The sequence below is a fragment of the Furipterus horrens genome, unplaced genomic scaffold (genome assembly GCF_987537825.1).
Source record: "Furipterus horrens unplaced genomic scaffold, mFurHor1.1.pri manual_scaffold_5, whole genome shotgun sequence".
NCBI lineage: Eukaryota > Metazoa > Chordata > Mammalia > Chiroptera > Furipteridae > Furipterus > Furipterus horrens.
Window position 1 is genome coordinate 88,028,459 of NW_028327175.1, and position 25,618 is coordinate 88,054,076.

At 38.4% G+C, this 25,618-nt stretch overlaps 2 pseudogenes; one reads left to right on the forward strand and one right to left on the reverse strand.

The window, feature by feature from the left end:
* Positions 1-12,947: 12,947 nt before the first annotated feature.
* Positions 12,948-14,350, reverse strand: LOC150008908 (beta-enolase pseudogene; annotated as a pseudogene).
* Positions 14,351-21,609: 7,259 nt separating this feature from the next.
* Positions 21,610-22,809, forward strand: LOC150008909 (glyceraldehyde-3-phosphate dehydrogenase pseudogene; annotated as a pseudogene).
* The last annotated feature ends 2,809 nt before the right edge of the window (positions 22,810-25,618 follow it).

Consider the following 25,618-nt stretch of genomic DNA (forward strand, 5'->3'; position numbering starts at 1 on the left):
ATGGAACAGAATAGCAAGGTGTTGGGGAAATGACCTGGGCTATGTAGAATGCCAGTTGAGATACCTTGCCCAATATTTCTGGTCAGCAAGTCTTTTGTATACTCTATCATGAGAGTGCATTTCACAAGGACTCTGGTCATGCTATGTCCCCTTTTTGTCTGCTCGGCAAAGCCTCAGTTCTGACACACACAAGTGTTTTATATAATCATTTGGCATTTATTTCTTTCTCTTCAGCCATCATGATCAGCTGCTGCAAAGCTGATGCACACACATTACTCCACGCTTGCTAAAAAAAAAGGGCCTTCCTTCCATTTGTCCTCCCTTCCCTCCCATCTCCCTCTCTGTCTTCCTTCCTTCTTTTCTTTCTTCGAAATTACATGATCTGATTTGCTTTAATGTATCACATCAACTTCTTAAATATTACTCAAACCTCTGCTCAAGTTTTCTACCTGTCTGCTTTGATTACCCTCTTTCTAGAGAACTTCGTTTCTCTACTGTGATCTGCCAAATTCTCCATATCTTTCAAAACCACTTCAAGTTCCACTGTTTAGTGAAACTTTTTAAAATCATACTGGCTTCTCATATGAAAAAAAAATTTTTAAACTTTCTTACAACTCCTTTGGCAATTAGATTGTCTTGCCATCTTAACTCTACGTGGTTATTTATTTCTACATGGTTAACTTTCCCTACACCTAGATTTTAAGATCCTTGAGGTCAGAGGCTGTGAATAATTTTCAGTTTCCTACAACTTCTGGTCCAGTGATTTTTACACAGAAGCTTAATAAATTTTGGGTGATTGTGTGTAATAGGAACCAAAATGAGATGTGCAGAAGGTGAAAAGCTTTTCAAGCTGTTTTATATAAAGAATATAAAAGAAATTATTATTTAGTTATATTAAACATGACAAATGTAGAAATAAAAGAAAACCTTTAAATATATGTCAGCTCTGACACATGCTTTTATTACTGTAGACATAAAATTTCTAGGGCAAACAGTTGTTCATTATGAAGTTATTGAACAAAAGGGTAAAACTAGAAAAATTTCCAAAACATGTAAAGAAAAAACTTTTATTTTTCCTGAGAAAACCAGTTTCACTACTTAAAATTTCTTTACCCAATTTCTCCAAATCAGGAATAATTTAACTTTATTTTCTTCATAATTCAAACTGAAGTAAATGTAATTTAAGTTCCTAAATTAAAGCATCAGCAATACAATGACATTATTAGTTTTTTTGCAATCTTGACCAAGACCAAGAGATGAAAACCAACTGAAAAAAAAGTTACCTCAGAAAGAGTAGTGTAGGAGGGTGGCAAGGGGAAGTGAGCATATACAACACATGGAAATGTATCAAAGTTAAAACAATAGTTCAATACTTGTACCCTCTGAGACAACAAATGTTTAAATGAAGATACATTTCCATCAGAGAGAGAGAGAGAGAGAGAGGGAATCTGAAAATAATCTAAGTGATAGATGTGATTATACTTATAATATTATGTATTCATTATGTAAGTATCTTTTTTATCTATATTTTAAAGTGTGTTTTATTGAGAATTTTTAAAAACTTCCAAGGTTATAAGTGTATATAAAATTCATGCACTTATTTTTTAATTTAATCTTTATTGTATTTTTCCCATTACTATTCAGTCCCCTTATGCCCCTGTCCCCCCAGCAATCACCATGCTTTTGTCCATGTCCATGAGTCCTTTTTCTTTTTTGCTCAATCCCTGAACCCCCTAACCCCCGCTAGCTGTCATCTGCATGTGGAATCTAATGAACTAACTGAACGAACAAGCAAAACAGAAGCAGACTCAGAGATGGAGAAGAGATGTAATTTTCTAAACATGGAAAGATATTCATCATATATTGTTAATATTTTAAAAAGCAGCTAAAATAATGCTTACTTTATAATTTTACTACATAGATAGTATAATGTGAGTCTGTTTAATTCAGAAAGGAGAGTGTAGGGAATGCTGTAGGTGTCCCTTCTATAGCAAACACCTTCGCTGAGCCAGTGCATCCACTTCGGGGCTGCTGTGAGCATAGAGTACTGACATCTCACCGCCAACAACTTCCTCTGAAGAACTGCCCTTCACCAAGCAGGAAGAGCTTTACCCAGAGTTACAACTCTTTCCTCTGACGGCATCCTGCCACCACTGACTGAATTATACACAGTACAACTACCTGTCCCCATTGTCTCAATTCGTGATCAAAACGGGTGTAGTCCATGCTCTGAGTTCCCCTCTGAGACTTGAACTGGTTCCACAAACTTGCCCTGCCTTATCCTATTACTTCTCTGGCCCTGAGAGCACGCTCTCAATCACGTGCACTTGATTCTATTGCGGGCATAGTTTCTGAGGACCCAGACCTCAGAAACATAAAACACACTGTTAGAAATAGTTCACAGGTAATGGGATTAAATATCATTTAGTTTATTGTCATGCTTTTTTTTCTAATTCAAATATATTGTGTTGTAAAAAATTAATTATAAAAAGCTTCAAAATGCTAATATTTCTAAACTGTGTTTTATAGGCTTTTGTTTGGTAGCACCTGAAAGTTAAATTTAAAAACATACAAAAGAGAAAGTAAAAGAAAAAAAACATTTAATATATTTTGTTTTAATAAAATAATATATATTTATTTAAAGAACACTAAAATTATTATTTGGTATGCTTCAAGTGACATAATTTTGAATATGGCTCCTTGTGACTTTCCAAATTATTTATAATAAATTATTTCCTAACATTAGTTCAGGCGTTTTATTATAACTAATTTTATCTTTTTATATTAGATGAAATATATATATTAATTGGAATATTATTGATCCTTTTCACCAATGTTCCTATAATTGCTTAAACATATTCACTTCTAGATAGACTTGAAAGGGCATACAATAATATAACATAAGGATTTCATTTTCTTTGTTATTTTTTTCTATTTCGTCATATCTAAAACACACAAGTCTACACAAAGAAAGGTTTGAAAATTTGTGGAAATTTGTAGTATTATATATGCAACACTTAAAAATTAGTTGTTACACTAACTTTTCACTTAATCCTCACAGCACTCCTTCAACATTATTTTTCTCCATAATTGAGGTCAGAGATACTAGGTACCTGTGTAAGATCTTATACCCAAGGGTACTGATCTCTGGCCCATGGTACAGCTAGCACCTGGACCACCCCTTCCTTACCTGACAGAGTTTAGTAGTCAGTTTGCCTACTTTCTCCTACCATATACTGTTTATCTTTCTTTGCTATGTCTAATAACAAAAAATGATTGCAAAACTGATTGTTTTCCCTAAATAAAATGGCAAGTTCTTATCTGAAGTAACCAAGATTCAAAGAACTTGTCAGGGATAACAATGAAGGATAACTTATTATTTTAAGGGCATCCCTCAGAGGTATAATGATAAATGAAATTATATTACATTTCTCAATAAAGAGAGAACTGTGCTACCCAAAGTGCATAAAATTAGTCCTGGAATTAAAAATTCAGAAGTTAGACTTAAATGAATGCCATCAATTAATTTTTATAAAAGAACTAAAACCATTTTGGGAAAGTTCAGTTGTCTTCTAAATGAAAATTAGATAAATAAGTTCATTTTATTGAGAAAAATTATGACCTGACAGATAGAAGTAGCTGGATTTTTAGCCTTCAGTTAAAAACATCAGTCCTCCAGTGTAGTTCCCCAAATCATTCAGCCACAAATGAGAACTCAAAGAGGATTTCACCTAGAGAGCAAAAAGGAGCAGCAATTGCCAGAGACACTTCTTTTTATTTGTGATGCCATTATTTTCAATGATAATAAGATTTTTTTAATGCCCTATCATGATCAAATAAATTCTTACATTCTTAAAAGCTCCAGGTACTGTCTTGTAAGCTGTACCCTACAATCTAATAGAACATTCAAACAATACACTTATTTTTTGGTGTATTTTAGGCTCTTTTTAGATCTCAGTGCAATTTTATAGGTGCTTGAAAAGTTTATGTTTGTCTAATTCTTCAAAAAGTGAATAGAAAATGGAAAGAATTTATCTCTTTGTTTCTAGCAAGAGATCTATAAAGATACTGTGTGGGTTCTTAGTCACTCAGTAAGAATCTAACCAGTAATTTGGAAAGACCCAGAATTTCAGTCTTTTTATAGTGTTCCACATTTTCATTGTCACTATTTTTCTTTGAAGTACATTTTTAAAATAAAACAATATTTCTGTGTCTCTGGTCATTCTGTTTGTTGACCCTGTTTTTTCACTACCAAAAAAGTATCTGTCAGTGGGTTGAACTAACATGAGGAACTAGAAACATCTATGAATTCTATAAAATTTTATGGTAGATTTAAAAGTGACCGACCTATTTGTTACCATCTGCTCAATGGTACAAAAGTCCTAAATGCTAAATATAATCTAACTGAAACAAAATAGACCATTTTCCGTGCAGTATAACTCTTTTTCCCCCCTCCCTTCCTCCGTTTCTTCCTTCCTTCCTTCCTTCCTTCCTTTTTTTCTTTTTCTTCCTTTCTTTGTCTTTTCTTTCTTTCTTTCTTTTTTTAGGCATGGAAGCATTTGCTGAAATGTGAAATCTGTAATAACAAGCTAAAGGGGAGGGAGAAAGAAAAGCAAAACCTCCTTGCACAGTGATGATATACTCTTACATTTAGCCTACCCACACAAATTGGTCCCAGCAGTTTTCTCTTTAATTCAGGATTTATGGCAACATCTGAGATTATAAAATTAACCAAACAAAAAAAGATGCTATAATTGTGAGGGGTCCAATTCTTGGATGTATACCAGAGCTAAACATTAGTATATGGAGTGGAAACATTTTAACTTAAGTTCTTATATATGAGTTTACAGGCTGATGTGGCTATTCCACATGAAAATAACCATCTTAGACAGCTTGGAGAAATGAAATTATGTTCACATAAGTGGCTCATTTTTCTCCTTTTCAAAAGGAAGACAAGGATTATTAAAATGATAATTTCCTCAAATTTCTTAATTAATAATATAAAATCTCCCACCTATATTTACAATTCCTAGGGAGGAATGGGGGATAGCCATGTCTTAGATATTGCTTCCACATTGCACTTTCACATTACTCTGGGGTGATACATAATAACTCCATTGTCATCTAGTTTGCATATTTATTGTGCAAGACCAATTTTGAGCACTACTTCGCATTTGGTCAGAGGTAGCTTCAACCAAAAGGGAGAAGAACATTACTTTGTATTTGAGGTAAGAGTAACTATTTAAAGGTAGTAGAAAATACTCTTCTAGACTAGGCTACACTTAGACCTTGTAAAAGACATGTAAATTATCATTTGGAAAAAGAGACATAAAAAATTGAACTTTGCCAGTCATATTTCCATTTAAGGACTGAATGTGGTTGTGAAGCAACTGACTCTTTGTGGCTCTGTCTTTGCCCAGACTGTTTTTAAGGTAAAAATACAAAGGAAATTAGAGACTTAAAGTCAGTCAAAAATGTCTCTTTTTAGGAATGAAGGGCGTTTAAGTGATCTAAGATTTTGTTTTTTGTTTTTTTTTTTTTTTGGTAAAGTAGTGGGTTTCAAGAACACATGGCAAAGGCTAGGGTTGGAAGCCTGGGTAAAAGGGTTTTGTTTACACACTTAGAGAAATGTCAGGAAAATACCTCCAAGGGACCTTGGCCAAGACTTGTTTATTGGACTTACACAATTGAACCAATCATGATTAAATTGCCTCAGGGCAATAGTTCAAAGGCATAACAATCAGAATGCATAAAAAGTAGAGCAACAACTGGCATATATTAAAATAAATAAGATGTCAATGTAAAGAGACAAAAAGACATGTATTTTAGTTCCTTACGATTCTGCTAACAGACGGTCATTAGACAAGGGTTGAACCAAACTATGGTGAACAAAGAATCCCACAACCAAAGACCTGAAATCTAATTTCTTCTTGAGTTCTTTACAGATGGAATGTGGTAACTGTTAGCTGGAGCGCTCCAACTGATTTATAGTTCTATGAGGTTGAATAGGCAGTTTTCCCACAGTTATTCCAGGGAACACAAAACTCATGGAATGTTAATAAGTGTTAGCCAAATGCTCTACTTTCTCACCAAAGTGAATCATCTAGGAAGTATGGATGGAAATGTGATGTACCAAATTGTCCATTTTCCTATAATCCAAATTTCCCCAACATGTTTAACTTCAGAGTTCCTTTTCCTGAGGGAAATCTTGTAGGAACAGTGTTCCCTTGGAATACACTTTGGAAAACCCAAATTCAAGTTAACTAATGTACAAGCTCTACACATAGGCCTATGCTCAAAGATGAAGAAATCTTCTTGGTTGGTCTATGCTGGCTCCTAAGTCCCAGTCATTCTCATTTTTCTTACATAATAGGCAGCCTTCCTTCCCACTTAAGGACTTAGTCCCTTCCTATTCTTCTCTATCAAATATTCATTGGACTCTGCTTAAAATAAGGTAAAAATGGTTGATACTAGCTAGAATATTTTCCTCCATATATACATTTGCATGCAACAGATAGAACTTTGGTGTGAAAGAATATAATTTTCACCCAGACATTTTAGGCAAGTGAGAGCAATGTTCGGAGAACTAATGAAGGTATTTACAAGGTTCTTGAGTTTATATGACAATAGATAAATAGTCATACCTGAAAGTGACCCAGCCCAACCTATTGAGGGTTTGGAAACCTGCAATTAGCATTTTTAACTGGACCAAGGTATGTCTGAAGAATAGCCTTACCATTTACATATTTAATCATTCTAAGTATCCAACCCAGGAGAGAGCACCATGCCTGATCATGAATAATCCTCCTTTACACAGAGTAAACCTTAACAATCACTTGATAGTAATTTCTCCAGAATAGTTTTCTGATAAGGTCCCGGTATTTCTGACTTATCAGCTGTAGTTCAAAAGTTATTCTGCCCACAGAATAATTACAAAAAGGAGAGATCATCTCTCATTTTATCTTTTCCTCTCCAAGCACGTATCTCAATTCTTTGTATAACAAAGCATCAGGCCCCTCACAATTCTGTATATCCTATTTCAGATGTTACCTTGATTGTCAGTATAACTCAAGTTTGGCACCCAAAAGAATAAATGTGATACTCAGCATAGAATAGAGGAGCTGTGCTTTATTGAGTTGACTATTCTGTAGATTCTTTACTCACTTTTAAAAATATTTTTAATCAGGTTTTCACATGTCTCCTTTTTATTTTCTGGCAACTCTTCAATTCTGCATGGCTCAAAAAAAGTTGTTTGGTTCTGAGTTTACATCAACATGATTCTTCCATATCCTTGACTCAGGTTCATCTGATCCAGAATGATTTAATTCAATTAGTAATTATCTCAGCTAACCTGAACTGAATTCCTTTCTTAAAATGTTTTTTATATCCTTTCACTAAAGAACAAACTTTTACAGAGCACTGCCCATGTCCCAGATGTTGTGGTAGGCATCGGATAATGAGGTCACATGTACCACTGAAGAGCTACAGTCCATAGGAGAGAGAAGCATGTACATAACTAATTATAACACCATGATGTGAGCTTCATAATAAAGTTATGAGGAGAGGAAGAAAAGAGTAATTAAGGGGCAGGTCACTTTGTATCTCAGTTTCTTTATCAGTAAAATGGTAGTAGCGTACTTGCTCTGGGAATAAAATACCTTACAGTACTTATAACAATGTCTGTCATATAATAAGGACTTAATAAATATCAGCTCCCATTATAAAAGACTCTTGATATTAAAAAGCATCAAAAAACATTAATAAATTAGGAATTCTATTCTTGCTCATCAAAAAGGCAAAACTAGGAATTCATGTATGGATGGACAGATTAGGGGTCCATTTTAGGAGATCTTCCTAAAACTTAGTATTCTTCTAAATGCTATGAGTAAAAGTGATGTGCTCCTTATATAAATATTACTCAAGTAGGTACTGAATAATTGTATCACTTTCTGCCTTCAGTTTGAGGTTGGATTAGCTCTGGAATGACAACATTCCTCTTCAGATCAGTTGGTATTGGTTAACTGAAGTACTGTGAATGTGAAGCTATGTGCTTGGTTCAATGGGAACAAGTACTGAACAATTAGCCATGTCATTCTTGAGAACAGGAAGGGAAGTGATGGCATCAATGTCATTTAAGTGTTTACTCTGAACTAGATGTTCCTACTAGAAAGGCACCTGGCACAAGAGCCACCAGTTGGCTGAGGCTCAGCTGACAGTGGATACTTTGAGGTTTGTCTTGGCATCCAAGGGTACTGCACTCTCCAGGCAGTGTTCACACAAGCTGTTAGCACCACAAGTCCATGAAGTTACAGTTCCCCAAGGTATCCAGAAAGTCAATACCCAAAAGCCCAAGCAGAAAGCCAGTGAATATCCTAACTATTTTCCCATTACAGGATTTATTCATTCTCTAAAGTTACTGAGCCATGTTGTTGTAGGTACTGGAAATTGTATAAAGAACAAGACAAATAAAGCCCAAACATTCACGGTAGTTATGCTTTAGTTAAGAAAAGACAGTCAAGAAACAAATAAACAAGGGATGATCAAGCAATGCTTAAGTAAAACAAATAAAATATAACCAATTGACATCGAATCTAGTGGTGGGGCTATAGTGTCAATGTTCAATGAGAGGACTCTAGTATCTACAGATAAAAGTGATAGATACAAGACAAGAACTTAGAAGGAAGATAAGACATCTGGTGAGAGAGTGGGACAGAGGTAGGAATATAGGTAGGATCTTAGATATATGACCACAAGTGACCAAAAGTGGGTGAGGGATTCAGAAAGTTAGGCACTTAAGAGAATGGGGATGAGAAAGGGCACAATATGGCTGCTCCTCTGCGATCATCACTGAGCATGTGATGAATGCAATTGCAAATGAAAATTTTACAGGTCAATATAGGGCAGCAAATACCATTGAAAGAGCATGCAAAGTAAATCCCTATGCCAAGTAAAATCCCTACGCCAAAGGGTTGCTATTTGATTTTCTGCCCCATTTAAGAGATCTGGGATCAGGGGTAAAGAAATTGCTACGGCTTGGGAAGATAAGTGAAGAGCAGTAGACAGAAGCTGGCATTTTATTATCAGATCAAGTGATTATTCAGCTATGAAAGCCATATCTCATTTGCTTATGGTGATGGCAGCCAGAACTCAGCTGGGTTTTCTAATGCAAATCAAATCCTGGCTTCACATACTTGATTTATTTCCTGGGCTGGTGTGGTGGTTAATTTTATATGTCAACTCGACTGGGCTAAGGGATTTCCAGATAGCTGGTAAAGCGTTATTTCTGGGTATGTCTGTGAGAATATTTCTGAAAGAGATGAGCATTTGAATTGGTAGACTGAATAAAGATGATCCAGCCTCACCAAAATGGATGGGCATCGTCCAATCCTTTCAGGACCCAGATATAACAAAAACGCTGAATGAGAGAGGGAAATTTTGCTCTCTGCTCATCTCCTACTCTCTGACATTGGCCATCAGCACTGCTGGATCCCAGACCTTTGGACTCAGACTGGCACTTACACCATTGGCTCCCCTGGTTCTTAGGCCTTTGGGTTTAAACTAGAATCACACCACCAGTTTTTCTGGTTCTCCAGTTTGCAGACAGCAGATTGTCTCAGCTTCCATAATCATGTGAGCCAATGTCTCATAATTAATTTTACACACACACACACACACACACACACACACATTTTATATATATATTCTAATGGTTCTTTTTTCTCTAGAAAATCCTGATTAATACAGCTGGTATAAGAAATGGCAATTCCTTGGCTTCAGTGAGAATACCACATATGACAAGTTGGCTAAGCAGGTTATTTGACAGAACATGCATTTTGATGCAAAAACACTTATCATATAATCTCATTAAGTTAGCAGTTATTTATATATAGGCTTGAGACTTTGTATCTCCTGTGAAAAATAGATACTAAAAAATAAATATTCTACATATAAAGGTTCTGAGAAATTTTTAATTTTCAAATGGGTAAAAGATAATATTTCTAGACTTTCGGCCAAGATGGAGGCGTACGCAGACACGCTGCATCTCCCTCCACAACTAAGAAGGAATACAACTACTTCAAAACTAGAGACAACTAGAAGTTCCAGAAAATTGAACTGCTTGGAAGTCCAACAAACAAAGATGTAAAGAAGAAATGCTCATCCAGACAGGTAGGACAAGCGGAGCCAGGGCAGAGAGGATTCAGTGTGGTGGCAGCACCAGATGCAGTAGCAGCGACAATGCCAGTGGCAGGCTAGCAGAAAACACAGTCACACATTTTAAAAAGTCAGGAGGGACACGTGGGGAAAATTCCCAGCACCAGACCAGGCCACGCAGCTCATGGCCCCAGTGCTGGGGAAAATAGAGCCTCGTTGCTTCTGACTGTGCAAACCAGTGGGGGTTGGGATGGAGGAAGAAACTGCAGGTCTCTCAAGAGAGTCCACCTGTTTAAAGAGCCCCCATGGTCCTAGAATGTCTGCAGACCCACCCACTCTGGGAATGACAGCCAGGGCAATGGTTAGAGAGGCGCCAGTCCCACACAAAGTGGGAGAAGTGCCTGGAAAAGGGGCAAGTGCTGATCGAGCAGCATTGTTCCCTCTCTGACCCCTCCCCAATATACAGCACCATAACGTGGTGATGAATACCTAAGGGTCTGCCTCTTACAATGTAACAGGAGTGACAGCTCTACCTAAGACACAGAGGCAAACAAACACAGGAGCCTGTCCAAATGAGGAGACAGAGAAGTATATGGCCCAAAAGAGGGAACAGATTAAGGTTCCAGTGGGAGAACTAAGCAACAAGGAGATAGGCAACCTAACAGATGAGGAGATAGCCAACTTAAGAGATGCAGAGTTCAAAACACTGGTGATAAAGATGCTCACAGGCTTGACAGTATGTTTAAGTATGACAAATGCATAAGGGAAGAAGTGAAGGCTATGCTAAATGAAACAAAGGAAAATCCACACAAAACCAATGGTGAAGGGAAGGAACCCGGGGTTCAAATTAATGATTTGGAATATAAGGAAGAAAAAAACAGTCAACCAGTATAGAATGAGGAAACATAATTTAAAAAAATGAGGAGAGGGTTAGGAACCTCTGGGACAACTTTAAACATGCCAACATCTGAACCATAGGGATGCCAGAAGGAGAAGAGGAAGAGCAAAAAATTGAAAACTTATGTGAATAAATAATGAAGGAAAATTCTCCAAATCTGCTGAAGGAAATAGACATACAAGTCCAGGAAGCATAGAGTGTCCCAAACAAGCTAGACCCGAAAAGGACCACACCAAGACACGTCATAATTAAAAAGCCAAAAGTTCAAGATAAAGAGAGAATCTTAAAAGCAGCAAAAGAAAAACAGAGAGTTTCCTACAAAGCGGTGCCTATAAGACTATCAGCTGATTTCTCAAAAGAAACTTTGCAGGCAAGAAGGAATTGGCAAGAAGTATTCAAGGTGATGAAAAGCAAGGACTTACAACCAAGATTACTCTAACCAGTATAGCTATCAACTAGAACGGAAGGGCAGATAAAGTGCTTCCCAGACAAGGTAAAGCTAAAGGAGTTCATCATCACCAAACTATTATTATATAAAATGTCAAAATGACTTACTTAAGAAAAAGAAGATCAAAACTATGAACATTAAAATGACAACAAACTCACAACTATCAACAATTGAATCTAAAAAGTAAAAACAAAATCCAACTAAGCAAACCAGAATAGGAACAGAATCATAGGTATGGGGATCATTTGGAGGGTTATCAGCTGGGAGGGGGAAGGGGAGAAATGGGGAAATCATGCAGGGATTAAGAAGCATAATTATTTGGTACAAAATAGACAGAGGGATGTTAAGAATAATATAGGAAAGGGTGAAGCCAAAGAACTTATATGCGTGACCCATGGACATGATCTAAGCGGGATGGGATTGTTAAGGGAAGGGGAATACTGGGCAGAGCAGAGAGAAGGGAATAAAAAATTGGGATTACTGTAACAATGTAATCAATAAAGTACACTTTTTTAAAAAGATAATATTTCTAGAGATTATATTTATGAATATTTAAATGGAAGTATATAATATTAAGTACTGACTTGGGGATATTATTTGAACCCAAAAACTCAGCCTAGAGATTGAGGCAGGAAGATAAATGAACTTCTGAGGGATTTTCTATTACGATCCCTTGGGCTCATCTATAAATAGCCCAAGAAAACAATAGCAAAGTTAAATGAAACAACTGATTAAACCTGATTTAAAATCTCCACTCATCTTTACTTTGGAGTGACTAAAAATGGAAAAAATTTTTTTACCATCTATTTCTTTCTCTGTCCATGTAATAAAATGTGGATCTGAAAACTTCAGAAGTCCTGCCTAGCAATTATCTTAAGGGTCGTCTTTTATCAGACTTATGTCCTAAAATGAGAGAGAAGAGAGAGGGAAACAGAGGGAGAGAGAAGGAGGACAAAAAATGGAGGAAGGGCAGGAAGAAACATGGAAGGGCGGAAAAGAAAGAGAGGACAGAGACTGAGAGGGAGAGAGAGAAAGAGACAGTTATTTGGAGTTAAAGTGTAGAATAAAATAGGAAACAGATATAAAATTCACTTGACCAAAAACTTGTTTGAGCTTAATGCTTTATACCAAATGTTAAAGTTTAGAACATTAGTGTTTTCAACATTTGCTCAAAGTTTACTTTCTATTTTCAGCAAGTACTTACTACATGAAAGGCATTAATTCTGTGAAAAACAAAAAAGATAAAACTCATCCCAGTTCTGAACAGATCCTTCATATATGTTTTATAGGGTATAAACCCAATAGTATAAAAAACATGCTTGATGCTACCAAAGGGGGCCTTGGGACAGCTTAACCTCTACATAATTTCCACCAATTCCAAAACCTGGCCTGAAAACTCACAATGTAAGTAAAAGTAGTGCACTTTCTCTGCACATACAATTTTTTTTTTTTTTGGTTGGCACCAGTGTTTATTTCAGTGAGAAGGGGTTGAAGGCCTACATCTATGCTGTGGGGTCCTGGGGCCTCCAGCATCTTACTTAGCCTTTGGGTTACGGAACTTGCGTCCAGCAAAGATGGCCTTGTCCCCAAGAGCCTCCTCAATCCTCATGAGCTGGTTGTATTTGGCCAGACGCTCTGAGCGGCAGGGGGCACCAGTCTTGATCTGTCCAGTGCAGAGCCCCACCACGAGGTCAGCAATGAATGTGTCCTCAGTCTCCCCAGTGCAGTGGCTTACCATCACTCCCCAGCCATTAGACTGAGCCAGTTTGCAGGCCTGGATGAACTCGGTCACTGAGCCAATCTGGTTGACCTTTAGAAGCAAGCAGTTGTAGGCCTTCTTCTCAATGGCCTGGGCAATTCTCTTAGGGTTGGTGACTGAGGTCATCTCCCACGATCTGGATGTCCACCCCCGAGAGGAACGAGGTCCAAGTGGCCCAATCATCCTGGTCAAAGGGGTCTTCAATGGAGACCACAGGATAGTTCTTAATGAAGCTCTTGTACAGCTCCCCCAGCTTTTCCCCAGTGATGTACCGTGAGGGGTCCTCAAGTGACTTGAAGTCAAGATCATACTTCCCATTGCGGTAGAACTCAGACGCTGCCACATCCATACCAATCACCACCTTGTCTGGGTAGCCAGCTGCCTGGGTGGCCATCTTCAGCAGCTCCAGGGCCTCATTGTTCTCCAGGATGTTGGGTGCAAAGCTGCCCTCATCACCCGCATTGGTGGCATCCTTCCGATACTTGGCCTTGATGACCCCCTTGAGGTGGTGGTAGACCTCGGCACCGCTGCGCATGGCTTCCTTGAAGGAGCTGGCTCCCAGAGGCAGAATCATAAACTCTTGCATGGCTAGCTTGTTTCCAGCATGGGAGCCCCCATTGATCACATTGAAGGCAGGAACTGGGAGGACCAGGTCTGGGTTCCCAGCAAGATCTGCAATGTGTTGGTAGAGCGGGACCCCCTTCTCAGCTGCTCCAGCCTTGCACACATCCAGGGACACTGCCAGGATAGCACTGGCCCCAAACTTGGATTTATTCTCAGTCCCATCCAGCTCAATCATAAATTTGTCAACTTTTTTTTGATGTACAACGCTTAGTTTCTTTTCCAGCAGAGAGGGACCCAGAGTCTTGTTAATGTGTTCCACAGCCTTCAGGACACCTTTGCCCAGGTATCGAGATTTGTCCCCATCTCTTAGTTCCAGAGCTTCATAGATACCTGTAGAAACTCCACTGGGAACAGCTGCTCGGAATCAGCCCTTGGCTCTGTACAGGTCCACCTCCACCGTGGTGTTGCTCCTGGAGTCCAGGATTTCCCGGGCAATGATTTTCTGCAAGGCCATGGCTGGATATCTTGGCTGGGGGCTTTGGGTGAGCTCGGAGTCTAGGTGGCAGCTGGGACAGTGTCAATGCACATACAATTTTAATACACTGCCTTGCTCTCTCTACCAGTTTGCTACCTTTAAGCTCCTCCCTGTAGAAATCCTAGACCCTCCAATGAATCCTTTGTTGTACAGCAGAGGAAGGAAATCAGTCCAATTTTGGAAGAAAGGGCATAAATAGAATGTGAGAGATCTTCAGAGAGGAGATATGACCTGAGTGTTAGTCTATGGCTCTGTTAAGAGTTCCACAAGCAGGGAAGAGTATGTTACGTAATATGGAATGAGGGGGGACTGTGAGGAAGACCAGCCAAGACATACACAGAGTTAATTTTTTCTCAATAATGTTAATAACAACCTCAACTAGAACATTTGTGGTGAGAGCAGAAAACAATGAAAAAATATCATGGCTGCACAGAGTAGAATCAATGAGATGCTGCAACTAAATGAATATGGAAGAGAATATGATCTGAGGTTTTTCTTAACCTTGGAGACCATTAGCCAATACAGAACATACATAAAGGAGACTTGTTTTGGTAAAATCATTGGATGCCGATGAGAGAGTGGAGATTATTTATTAGGTTTTGGATTTGTTAAGGTTTAAGTAACAGGTGGTGTGCAAGTAAATTTAACACTCAGGGAAAAGCAGATGAGATTAGCAAAGCAAGAAAGATTTGAATCCAATCTCTTATCTCTTAATGACTTCTAGCAATTCCCAGGCAGGTAAATACATTGCATAAATGAGCTGATGTTAGTCTTGGAAAGAACTCCACTGAGGTTTGTCTTGGAAGCTGTACTTGTTGGGCTACTCCTAGATGTAAACCTCATTTCCAGAATTCATAGCCATGTCTTCAGCACTAGGGGCTGCTTCTCAAAGCTGAGTGGTCCAGAAGAATCCATCCCACACACTCATTGTGTCAGAGTTAAACTGAATGCAAACCAACCTGGCATCAAATCTCAACATGGCATAAGCAGAATGGTTCCTGAATCAAGCTTGCAGGGCCCTCCTGATGGTCACCCAAGCCACTACGAGTCTCAGAGTAAATAAGCAGCAATGTTAGCAAAACAGAGTATGTAAGGAACCCAAACTGAGGAGGAAGAAAAGATGCATGGATGTCTTATGGTGCTTATGAACTTCTCGAGGGGAAATGTGATTAATACAGAACAATTTAATACTTGACTAACCACTGAATTTCCACCATAAAAAAAAAGAAAAAGAAAAAAAGAGTGATTGCATAGACAGTCACTGACTTTGACATTGGGTTTCTAATTCTTGCTTTAGGGTAACTCACTTTCTACTGTGTCTCAAATTCCTCAAATGTGGATAATAATATTGATTGCTCCGCGTGGGTTTACATTTGAGAAAAATAAAATAACAGCTCTTTCCAAATAGAAAGTACTCTGGAAAGACTAAATAATGATAATGTCCACTCCAGCTTATATGTATTGGTGAATGCTTTTTGACTTTGCTATTCTTCTTGGGGGGCTATTCACAGAGACTTGTATATATGTGCCGCTTCCTATTGCTTCATTTGTCTTTCTCTTTCTGCTGTAACAGGCCTGTCTCCAGTTCTCACTTCCACGGATATCAGAAAAATGTCTCCCCATTGCTGGGTCTGCAGCTTCCTTTCTGCAGATCTCTCCATCTCTGTTAGTCCATCTTATTTAATTTCATGCTCTCTGCAGACCTTCCCTTACTCTGTCATAGATCTTACTTTGAAAAATCTATTGTGCTTTTCAGGTTCTCTCCTTGGCTCTGACTTGTCCACCTCTCTGACATCTCATTTTCTTTCACTGCTCTCCATGTACCTCGCTATGCCTTTGTTTAATACTCCCGAAAGGGTATAAAGTGGAAAAGGTTGAGCTTATAAATTAAAGAAAGAACCAATCTCTCTACTACTAAAACACTGTTCTACTGATCTAATTTGTCAATATATTGTTTAGTACCTCACAAAATCAGACATGCACAATTGGTAGTAAAAATTGACCAAATTGGAAGACATAAATTCCCTGATCTCAGGACCAAGAAATGTAAATCCATATGCTAGAGTAGAGGAATATTGATGAAGGCACATTTATTAAGGGTTTAAAATCATATTACTGGCATTTCATGGAAGTATGGGGTTCCAATTCCCTAGGTGCATTTTGGGTGACCTAGCAGTGTGACTGTAATAAATGAAACCTTTAACTACTCCTCCATATATGCTTATCCTCATGAGTGTCTACTGTGTATATGTGAGTGTAAAAGAGACACACATACACACTCACAAAGACAATATAAACCAAGTGTATCACAACTTAACAAGACATAGAACTTCCTACTGAAAATAAGTGTTTACCAAAAAGACATAGGTGTTTACTACAGGAGTTGCTATGTGTGTGCTGATACCCCTTATTTATGCACCTTCTTAAAATGCAGATATAGGGTGGGGTTAAAGTAGGTTTACAGTTGTGCATATGGAAAATAATATAATAAATAATACAAGAATAAACTCTGTGTTTTGTGTACCCACAATGGTAAACCTACTTTTGCCCCATCCTTATGGTCCTTTTTCATAAATTATATTTTAGCTAGCTTTTTGAGACAGTGAATGTCTTTGACATTAAAACAAGAAGATATCAATGAGGACTTCTAAAATGTTATGATCAGGAAAATTCCTACCACTGTAACTTTAAAATAGTTGAATATTCTTTTTTTTTTAGACTGTGATTACCCACACAAACTGATTTCACCATTTAAAAAGACTTTGTATGCTATAGATTATTTAAAATGTACACAATGACAACAAAAAATAAACAATTTTGCATAGCTTACAAGTCCAGATGTAACCTGGATTTTTTTTTCCAGTCTTTACTTTTCTCATTATTGCTTCCTGATTACGTCCTTTCCTCTTCCCACTATTTTATTTTCAGTGCTTTGTAAACTTTATCTACATTGACTCATGTTATTTGTGATCCAAATTTATAATTCTTAAATCTTTCCTGAAAGATATTTCAGGGAATTGTATAAAACAATGGCTTGTTTCTATAAAACACATTAACAGTATCTTTAAACTCTATGCTTATACAGCTTTCCTCTCAGCCATTACAACTAATCAATGACTTATCAGATTAAGCATGCATGTAACGTAAGCTTTCCTCTTTCCACCGCATACTAAAATGTGTCCTTTAAAATTATATCATTTTGTCTGTCCTGAGGCAATCAAATTGCTGAGAATCATGGAAGTTCTTACTTTAAAAAAATGTAGATAAGGAAAAAGGAAGAGAGGCAAAAATATCATTTAATAAATTATTCTTCCAAGTGCTTACTTTCTTTTGTGTAACTTCCCTGAGCTTCTTGGGTATTGAAGACTGAAAATACAAGAAAAAACGGGACTACAGTAGAAAAAAGATTAAGTGAGGGCACTGTACATTCATGACTCCTATATATAATAAAAGCATTTTCTGGGCAAGATTAGGACTGTTCTCAGATAGAGATGCACATGTACATATATATATCTCATAAGGTAATTTTTATACACCCTGACTTTTCTACTGCTTGATTAAAAGACTAGACATTTCCCCTTGAGATTTGTTCTTCTGCCTAATGTACAATAATTGCAACAAAGTGCTTGGTACAGCAGCAATGAGTACTGTTCTGTAATAAATCTGGATCACTGCAGAGTTCATCATGCAGTCCTTGGCAACAGGAGATAAAGCGAGGGTTAGTTCATCTTTAGCTTTTGGCTGCAGAGTCACTGGTTCTTCTGCCTAATGAAATTAATAGAGCTAAATGTATGCAAATTGTCCATGTCCTAGGTCTTGCCCATCCCACTGTCTACACAACATTCCCTCTCTAGAAAACATTTTCTTATAACAGTAATGCAAATCAGAAGTGTGGAAGTGTGAGTTGCCAAGAGAAAGACAATCCCCCTTTTTTCCAGCTCATTCTCTTTATTACCCTATATTTCTTCAAATCAATATTTTAAGAATCTTTCAGCTATTATACATTCTCTCATCTATTTTTCTGGTGGAAAAACAAATAGAGCTCAGCATAGGATTTCCTAAAGTGCTGACGGCAATAGCAAAGTGGTGGAATAAGCTTAGTGAGTGCTTTTCTATGGAGAAATGTTTTTTCACTTGCTTCATTACCCCTACATTTCAGAGTTTCTTATTTACAGATGGCTATTCACAGGAATTAGTTTTTGCCACCTTTAAATGATTTTACAGGGCTACTGGCAAGACTTAACCCTATGCTTTAAAGTCTGCACAACTTTCCACTCATCTCTTTCCAGATCCTTCTAAGACCACACCTGCATCACACTCTCTTCCCCCTACCCCACACCACACACTGAAAATCAACACCCTTTAATTCCCAAAATTTTCTCTGTAAATTTTTAGAAATCATTGCTTTAATAGTACTGAGGGTGGGAATTCAATAAAAAGGATGAAAGCAATGGAGCAGAAATCAGAACTAGAAAAATTAAGAGATCAAATGGCTTCCTTTCAGCCCCAGCACACATATTTCAATCAGTGAACTGTGTGCAGTAGGCTTCAGACCCATGGCTGAGACATGCACTTTGCTTTTGAAGATCTTTGCCTTAAAACACTTTTGAAGCATTTAATAAGTGAGTTAGGACTGTGTAAATCTTGTTAAAGCAAGTGAACATGAAGTGCACAGCCAAAAAGACAAGCTGGTTCACGCTTGGAGGAAAACAAGTGTCCTTATTCAGCTCTTACATCAACATCATGGGTAAAGCAAGAATGCCCACTTACCTTGCTCCATGAGGGTGAAAATTCTCCACCTTTTAAAGAGAAAAGATGCTACCATCAATGAACATCCCTGTCTGCCATTTATTTATTTATTTTTATTAGAATCTTTTTTCTTTCCACAGGGCATTGCAAGATTTCTTTAATCCTGTATAAATGTGGAGTATAACCTCTCCTGGCTGTGACCAGTTACAGGAAAATCCTCATGAGTCACACTTGTCATTTTGAGTAAATCCCTCAAAATGAAGGGAGAGGCTCAAAAGAGTGAAGGACCACCCCCAAGTGCTCTGTCATCTAGGGTAAGCACAGGAAAATGTCCCAAGGATGTGAGTGCCCAAATCAATCAAGGACCAAATGCTTGAGACATATGGAAGTTTATCAAGGTACCAGAGAACCAAGTTCCCAAAGTCATATGGATCACCACACAAAAATATTCACTTGCTCCTAATTCTGGTTGGTACTGAATATTCTGAAATGAGAACAAATCAGTAATAATTTTCTATAAGCATACAGCCATGATTACTGATGACTAACCATAGGTTTTGAAAACAAAAAACTTACTTACAGTTGACCTTGGACAGGTATCCACTTAACACATTTCAACTCCCTACTGTCCCCATTCTGAAATGCAAAAACTGTCTTCTTATATAGAGAAAATACATTTTAATAATATTGGCAATGGACTTGAAATGTTATCAAAACATAGTCCACTTTCAACCCACTGTAGACTCTTAGACTGTTTATTGCAGTGTCTTCTTTCTTTTTTTCACCAAAGGGATGCTGGAGTCATTTATTTCCTTGCGGGAGGACTGTGGATGTCTTTGTAAGTCTGATAGCATTATCTGACAAATAATCAATGTTTGGCTGTAACCCGAAGGCCTCCAAAGCTTGAGGACATTACTCAGCATAGTATCATGAGGAAGGAGACAAAGTCAGTATCAATTGTTTTCTACACAGAAATTATCATGTGATTTTTGCCCAGGACTCTCCATCATAACACTTCCTATAGGATTACATTTAAAGCTCAGAGTTATTTTGATTATTCATCATGTCATCCTTTGTATCTCGACAGCTTTTCTTTCACAAGCCTACTGCAGCGCAAGTAAGGCTGAACGTTTTCTGATGGGTATCGGCAAAGTGACATAAAAGCCATATGTCTTTATGCTCTTCATTTTGCAGAGAGGTTAAAGTGACCTTTTAACAGACCCACAATAAAATTGGAATCTGAAAAAGAGTGTAGGGCCCAGGTATAAAACACTCTCCAACCTAGCTGACATAAATACTAATAGGATAGGATAATTTGAGTGGACACAGGAAAATAAATCAAATTCACTCACACTTAAATATATAAAACTATTGTAGAGACACAGACCATGACTAAAGATGTGATTTATGTCTTCCAAAGCCTAATACAATTAAAATACCATATTCCAAGCCACCTTCAGAAAAGCACATCTGTTTACAAATTTTTTCCTTGCTTCTAAAATGTTTTTCCTCTATTATCTGTTAATGGGGAAGCATAAAACATATGGACTGATAAGAAAAATTCGCTGGTATGTCCTTTTGAGTCAGTATATGATTTACATATAACATAAGGTCTTGTGTTATAAATACATGATCCTCTTTGTCTTAACTACCTGACTTTATATAATGTACTGTAAATAGAGAGCTGGAGTTAGGCAGAAGAGTCTTTAACCTTGACTATGAATTGGCATAAGTAAATGCTGCCTAATGAGCTCTTTTATAACTTGTATATATAAGCAGATAATTATAAAAATCTAGGGTATCTCAGTGACTGCAGCTATTTTTGTGATTATTTTGAGGGATCTGCAAAATTGGAGCCATTGCTGAAATGAGAATTGAAAAATACAGTAAGACACCCCTGCTGAATGCAATAGTTAGGGAACAGCAGAAGAGTGGGAAAAGGAAACTTCAGGGCAATACTGAGATCATAAGAGACCCCCCAGAGATCGGTCATTATTAAAAATAACCACACCAGGAATGATGGGTTGCACTTACAAGTGTATCCTAGACAACAGACCTAAGAATTTAAGACCCTGACCTAGGGCATAGAGGTCTGTAAAGTGAGCTACACTTGAAATATTAACTTGATAAATTAGGTTCTGAATTCCTACTCTCTCATTGCTGCAAACCGTACAAGAAAGAATGAAGTGCTAAGAATCTCAAAAGCAGACTCCAATCTATGAACTTTCATTTGCAATTCAAAACAAAGACTGTTCTCAGAGCAGCCCACTTTCAGCAAATAATCTTGGCATTTTAAGAAGTGTTTAAAATGTTTTGTTCCATTAAAACCCTTACTGTTTGAACCTAAAAGAGCATTCTGAAGAATATAGTAGGAATGAACCCAGGCTGTGTAGCAAAGTCTAGGTAACATAAGAGGCTCTTGGAAAGTCTTAAATTCAAAAATCCGGGGTTCTCTGCTCCTCCAGCTCAACGGACTGCTGCGTTTTCCTGTGCAGTGCCAGCCTCAACCTTGAGACACGATGGTGAAGGTCGGAGTGAACGGATTTGGCCGTATTGGGCGCCTGGTCACCAGGGCCGCTTTTCACTCTGGCAAAGTGGATATTGTCGCCATCAATGACCCCTTCATTGACCTCAACTACATGGTCTACATGTTCCAGTATGATTCTACTCATGGCAAGTTCAAAGGCACAGTCAAGGCTGAAAACGGGAAGCTTGTTGTCAATGGAAAGTCCATCACCATCTTCCAGGAGCGAGATCCCACCAACATCAAATGGGGTGATGCTGGTGCTGAATATGATGTGGAGTCCACTGGGGTCTTCACTACCATGGAGAAGGCTGGGGCTCACTTGAAGGGTGGAGCCAAGAGGGTCATCATCTCTGCCCCTTCTGCTGATGACCCCATGTTTGTGATGGGTGTGAACCAAGACAAGTATGACAACTCCATGAAGATTGTCAGCAATGCCTCCTGCACCACCAACTGCTTGGTCCCCCTGGCCAAGGTCATCCATGACAACTTTGGTATCGTGGAGGAGCTCATGACCACAGTCCATGCCATCACTGCCACCCAGAAGACCGTGGATGGCCCCTCTGGGAAGCTGTGGCATGATGGCCGAGGGGCTGCCCAGAACATCATCCCTGCTTCTACTGGTGCTGCCAAGGCTGTGAACAAGGTCATCCCTGAGCTGAATGGGAAGCTCACTGGTATGGCTTTCCGTGTCCCCACCTCCAATGTGTCGGTTGTGGATCTGACCTGTCGCCTGGAGAAAGCTGCCAAATATGATGACATCAAGAAGGTAGTGAAGCAGGCATCAGAGGGCCCCCTCAAGGGTATCCTGGGCTATACTGAGGACCAGGTTGTCTCCTGCGACTTTAACAGTGACACCCACTCCTCCACCTTTGATGCTGGGGCTGGCATTGCCCTCAATGACCACTTTGTCAAGCTCATTTCCTGGTATGACAATGAATTTGGCTACAGCAACAGGGTGGTGGACCTTATGGTCCACATGGCCACCAAGGAGTAAGAGCTCCCAGGACCACCAGCCCCAGCGACAGGAAGAGAGGCCCTCAGCTGCTGGGGAATCCTTGCCCCAAACTGATCCCCCAACATACTGAGAATCTCCTGACCTCTAGTTGCCATCCTAGACCCCCTAAAGAGGGGAGGGGCTTAGGGAGCCCTACCTTGTCATGCACCATCAATAAAGTCACTGTACCAAAAAAAAAAAAAAAAAAAAATTCAAAAATCCAGCATGGAGTGCCCAGTAGAAACTACAGAAAATGAAAAACTTAAAATTTTTGTTTACATTTTGAAAACAACAAAATTTATAGAAGAAAATACATAATCTCTCTTAACTCTGGGAGCAAATTAAAAAAAGATAATTATTCAACAAAGAAGATGTAGTTGTAGATGACTTATCTCAAAAAGCCATCTACCCTGACTCATTCAAGCAAAAAGCATTTATAAAGTGGCCACTATAAATGTTTATTGAGCATCTAACATTATACATGAAGCAAAACTATGTAACATTGCTCTTGTTAGAAACAGCTCATGCCAAACGAATGACTGCATTCAAGAGTTTCTCCCTTCTGGCTCTTGATTTAAGGCTCATTATTTAAACTCATATTTGGTCTCTGTCCACAGCATCTTAACACGTATTTCATGTGCTCCCTAAGGCAGCCACACAGGTGCACTTCAGTTCAGCCACTCTGAAAATGTGCCAATCTAGTTGAGATTCTCCCAGAGACTCCTGAAATAAATTGTGTGCATACCACAGAGCCTATACTTTAATCGACCATCCTGAATATACCCTTCAAATTTGGTAAAAATTCTCATGTCATAGTCCCAAGTGTGATATTGTATGAGACTAAGAGACAGAAGATAATATTTTATTATACAGATATCTCCCATAAGAGTGATAATTTTTGACATCTATTCACTGCTATGACATTCTTCCAAATGCAGAACCAAGGAAGGTCAGGACATCTATAAAAGTGATTACTGCATCAGTTGACCAGTTGGGAGAGTGTGGAGGTTACTGACTTAAATATTAGCATTTCTTGGACAACTTTGTAAAAAGCACAAATACCCAGTTGCCTTCTCTGAAAATCTGAACCTAATAGGTTTAGAAGTGAGGCCAGGATATTTTATGTTTTTTGCTACTCTTGTAATATTGGTGTTCAGCCAGTGTTGAGAAACATTAAGCTAAGAGAATTCGTAAGTTCCTCTGAAACTCATCATGCATAGTTTCATGCTATGTGTATCAGATATCAGAACCACCTGGGCAGAGAAGCTTTTATGGAGGGCAGAGAAGAAGGGAAGTGAAAGACACAAAAGATGGAGTTCAACCTCAGAGCAGTTGGGGGTCCTTATGGAACTCTACAGGAGGGTTCCCTGGGTTTCCAGAGGGGTAAAAGGAAGTCTTCAGCTGCCCTGGATGAGGCTAAAAGCACACCAAAATAAACTGGTCTAGAGGTAGGACAGTCATCTGCAGATTAATTCTAAACACTCTATTATTTTGGTTAGTGCCTGTTTTGCCCATCTAACACTAAAACGATAGCAGAGGAGTGTTAAAGTGTATGATATAGTTGTCACCAACTGAATCAGCTCTAAGCAAATATGATTCTCATTTGAACTTCTGGAAATTTTCAGGTTCTTACAGAGAAGACTGAGAACTCTGGAAACGTCTCTGTAATTACCATGCTCTTTGTTAGTTGGAACAAGGGCCACCTCAGTTCTGTAGAGTTTAACATATACACTCAAAGAATATGCCCCATCTTTCAGTGACAAAGTTAATGTCCAGGGGTGATTATTTTCTATCAGCACACATGGACTTGGTGGCAGTGGCTGAAATGGGTTGCTGACGTCCAATCTCCGCCCACTGTGACCCAGAGCCAACTTCTCCATTAGGCACAGTAGGGCAGAGTTCAGGGCCCACAATAGTTTTAGGGCCCATGAAAACAATTAATTTTTTTTAATATGGAAAAAAAATAAGTCAAAGAAGGTTTCTAATGCTTTTAGGAAGGAAGGGACCCATGAAGGCAAAAGTGTACAGAACCTGTGAAGGTCACAGGCAGAACTGGCTATCCTTGATCATGACCAGCTACCTAATTTGAGGGCTCTCTGCAAAATGAAAAGACTTGGAGTCCCTTGTTCAAAATATTATCAATTTCAAGGGGTTGACATCAGAGCATTAAATCCTCAGAACATGGGCCCTGTGTCTCTGCCCTGGTTAGCTGGGTGAGGGCACCGTTGTATTGCTAGGAACTGGTACTTCACAAGCTAAGACCAGGGTCTTCTTTATTTTTTTACCCTGTCTTTCTATATTTCCAATTCCTTTTCTTCTCCATGCAACTCCTTCAGCCAGAGCTAGCCATGAAGATAAGAATCCTGAAGAAGAATATGCCTGTTCTAGGCACTGGGTTGAAAAATTTCACTCCCTTCATGATTACCATTATTTTGTTGATATTTTAAATTCCAACCTGTCATTGGGCAGAGGATATTTTTTCTTCTTCTTCACCCACACATATAATCTTTAGTGACCTTGAAATACAAGCATGAAAGCCACCATACCTTGTCTTAGCACACATCACTGCCATTAGGCAAGCCACCTCACCCTTACTATTGCTTTGAAACATACTATGGTTGGTAAAAGAACCTCCACTGTTAAACCTACCTCGACACAAAGTTGGCGTTATTTATTTATGATGTTACATGAATCATCTGCACTTTCCCTGATAAGCCCTGGGCGGTGTGTCTTTCATTTCAGCTGACATTTTGCTGCCATTTTCCAGGCTAAGTAACTACTGTGCAATCACTCTGAGCTGATGCATGGTCATTGTTTTGCACAAAATGGATTTTTAAGTCAGCTGAAAGGCTTTCTGAAGAATATAATTTGACAAAGTAAATTTTTGTCCGTATAACAGAAATCAGCCAGGGCTGCACCAAATGTATTTTTTAAGATAGCTAAAAGGATTTCTGCAGAGAGTTTGACAAAGTATTTTACTTTTGTGCACAAA